Source organism: Balaenoptera borealis (assembly GCF_965194805.1).
Source record: "Balaenoptera borealis genome assembly, chromosome: X".
Taxonomy (NCBI): domain Eukaryota; kingdom Metazoa; phylum Chordata; class Mammalia; order Artiodactyla; family Balaenopteridae; genus Balaenoptera; species Balaenoptera borealis.
In genome coordinates this window covers 86616978-86620638 of record NC_138881.1, presented here as the reverse complement: position 1 = coordinate 86620638, position 3661 = coordinate 86616978, and the positions used below count along the sequence as shown (strand labels likewise).

At 38.9% G+C, this 3661-nt stretch overlaps 1 pseudogene across 1 annotated transcript; it reads left to right on the top strand.

Moving 5' to 3' along the window:
* The first annotated feature begins 1516 nt into the window (after window positions 1-1516).
* Window positions 1517-2505, top strand: LOC309620952 (tRNA wybutosine-synthesizing protein 2 homolog pseudogene; annotated as a pseudogene). Its single transcript has 2 exons — window positions 1517-1841; window positions 2287-2505. The product of its transcript is annotated as a tRNA wybutosine-synthesizing protein 2 homolog pseudogene (transcript).
* Window positions 2506-3661: the final 1156 nt, after the last annotated feature.

Sequence of the window (3661 nt, the reverse complement as noted above, 5' to 3'; positions counted from 1 at the left end):
ATACCTTGGGTTCAGATGCCAGCTCTGTCACTTTCTAGCTGTGTGTCTGTGAACCTCAGTTTCCTCATCTGTAATGTGGATATAATAACCTCATGAGGTTGTTGGGATGATGATGAAGTGATTTATTTATTTATGTATTTATGTACTTACCACACTCTGCAGCATGTGGGATTTTAGTTCCCCGACCAGGGATCGAACCTGCGCCCCCTGCAGTGGAAGCACAGAATCTTAACCACTGGACCGCCAGGGAAGTCCTGATGATTAAGTGATTTAGAACACAAGCTTTTGCACAGTGCCTTGCACATGGTAAGCATTCACATCTTAGCTATTATTCTTAGTTTCAGTTCTTGTCTGAACTAGATACTGTAATGTCACGAACAACTGTGAACTCTCACTTTTTAAATTTGATGCCTTTGTTATTCAACTTCCTTCTTGTTATATTTCTTTCCCTAGGAATGATTTTGGTGGGACCCAGTGCATCTTCTCATTTGAGATATCACCGAGAAGCTGTGAGTGATGTCATTGCCCTGTACTGGAGAAGCACTGGTGTGGGGGGGTCTCTATGCAGGTGATGATTCTAGGGACCATGGGCTTGAAGTAGTAGCCTATTCCCCAGACCCCTATTCAGGTCCAGTCTACTCTTGAAACTCTTGAATCAGTGTTTTTCTTCAAGGCCATAAGGAAATTGTGTTGTTCAAATATGGTATATTCCTATTAAAGTGCAGTGAACTCCAAACCTGTTTTTGTTAATAGAATAAAAATTCTTTATTACCTTCCCGGCAAATTTAATGTCCCCTTGTCAGGTAAGCTCTTTAAAATGTAAGAAGAAATTGTCTTCCTTTTGATCATGCGATTCTCCTCCTAAAGGCTCTTCCTGTTTCACCGTGGATGAAGTCTAAAGTCCTCCTCCTGAATGTCAGCACCCCCTATTAGATTGCCACATTTTTTATAACCGTGGACCTTCTCCCATGACTCCCATGCCTGACACGTTTTCTCATCATTTCCTTCACTAGACTGTCATTCAAATAACCTTTTAAACTCTGCCCAGAGTAATGTAAAGAGTGCTAATACCTCCCTATCTACTGTCTTTTGAACACTACTGTTCAGTTATTACCTAGAATGCACTGGCCTTTGGTAAGTGTATGGTATAAATACTCAGAGTACTCAATGTTTGGTTGTGTTTCTGTGTATCTTCTAAATATTTGTATTAATGTTGTCTTATCCCTAAAGAACAGGTATGTAAGTACCCCAGTCAATATAGTACTAAGTATCTGCTTATTGATAATGAGGAGGAAGATAAAGATAGGTCTAGAGTATAGTCATCAACAAATTTGAATAAGGGGACTTCTTACATCTGAGGTAGTCAGTGTCTCTGCCTTCTTAAGTCCCTTGGCTGTGATTATAGGAAATTAACTCCCAACTCAGTCCACAGCTGGGTGTTCCTTCAAGGAGATTGCTATTTCTGAGTCTTAGAGCTTGGAACCTATATTTATGGTTGGCCACTTGGGACCCATAATCTCAACCAGTGTCTAATCTTCCTGTAGGGATTGACTATTTTACATTACCATTCCTAGTTTATGCTGATGCTGCCTTCATCCATGCCTGTGATTGGAATCCTCATGCTCTACCTGCTCTGAGAAAAATATCTAGAGATAAATGGAGTAGCAGATCGGTGCCAAATATACTTTGAGGATAACGGGAAGGTAAGTACAGGGGAAATATATCTTTTGAGTGACTTTCCACATATACTACCAGGCAGTGACTTTCAGAAAATATCCAAAGTAAGACCAACTGTGTTGTTTACCTTCACCATCTCACTATACAAAGTACTGTTCTTATATTGAATGATTTCACTTATAGAATTTGAGTGATACATGTAGATAGTTAGTTGCATGTAATTGGGTAAAGGAGGAGATGGGTAAGCAGCCAAGGTCTGGAACTAGTACAGAAAGATAATAAAATGGTTGAAATAAAACTATGGGACTTTAGATTTTTAATGCTGTTTAAAGATGTGGATTGCCTGCTCTAAAAGAAATTGGAGAGGAAAATGATGGGAGAAATGTTAAGTTGGAGTGAAAACTCATGAAAAATGAGTCTTCCTTATTTCCTACAAAATAAAGTGGAGAAGCATTTGTTTCTTTGTTTTTCGTCTTTTCAAAATACACAAGTGGAAGAGAGAATTCGGAAAATCTTCATAGTCATTTTCCCTCTTGCTGTGCTATGGCTATGTCCTATTTGAAAGTACTGCTGTTGTTCCTCATTTCATTTTCTTTACACCTCTTGTAGCTGAAACTGTTGCACATTGCTGACAGGGTAGTTCTTGGGCTGGTCCTTAGCTCTGAAGAAGGCTGGTTCATTGCCTGCCAAATGTTACACCAGGACACTGGAGGCATTTTGCATGTCCACTGAAATGTGGAACCTTTCCTGAAGAAGAATCTAGCTTCCTGGAAGCAGGGACATAGAAGAGAAGCAGCACTGTTAGTATCCTCAGCAAATTATCAATGACAAGCGGAAATATAAAGCTACTAGGGTGTCTGTGAGGGAAATGCTGGTGGTAGTCACCGAACCACAGTGGCAAAGGTGGGCTCAACCTGTAGAAACTCACGTTGCCGTTCTCTACCAACAAGAGCACAGTAAACCATGGAAGACACAGATCTTGCATATTCAGCTAGTAAAATCCTGTGGTGCCCATGTGGATCACAGAGTTCTGGATATGAACCGCCACCCCTGTCCTCTAATTGACTAGAGGAGGTGAATCCAGGGGCACAAGGGTTCCATCTGTGAGTAAGCTTCCATAGTTGATTCCCTTAATTTATTAGTTCAACTCAAGTTGTAATCCCCTTGTCTCCTAGTGATATGTTTTAATTTTTTTAAAGAAAAAACAGCTTTATTGAACTATAATTCACACTTAAAGTATACAATTCAGTGGTTTTTAGTATACTCACAGAGTTCTAGAACCATCACCACAGTCAATTTTAGAATATTTTTGTCACCTCAAAAGAAACCCTATAACCTTTAGCTATAAGCACCCCAATCCCCTATTCCCTCAAGCTCTGGGCAACCACTAATGTATATTTTGTCTCTGTTTGCCTATTCTGGATATTTCATATAAATAGAATCATATAATATGTGGTCCTTTGTGACTGGCTCCTTTTACTTAGCATAATGTTTTAAGGTTCATTCATGTAGTAGCACATATTAGTACTTCATTCCATATGTATGTGAGAGAGAGAGTGTGTGTGTGCACGTGCATGCACGCACATAACAGCTATATTGAGACATTATTCATATAACATACAATTCACACATTTAAAGTGAACAATTCAGTGGTATTTAGTATAATCACAGAGGTATGCAAATATCAGTCATTTTAGATAAATTTAGAACACCTGTTTTCAGTTCTTTTGGGGCATGTACCTAGGAGTGGAATTGCTAGGTCATATGGTAATTCTGTGTTTAACTTTTTGAGAAAGTGCCAAGCTTTCCAGGGTGGCTGTACCATTTTATAGTCCCACAAGCAATGTACAAAGTTTCCATTTCCTCCACATCCTTTTTTTTGTTTGTTTTGTTTTATTTTGTTTTGTTTTTTAAAAATTATTTATTTATTTATTTATTTTTGGTTGCATTGGGTCTTCGTTGCTGCGCGTGGGCTTTCTCTAGT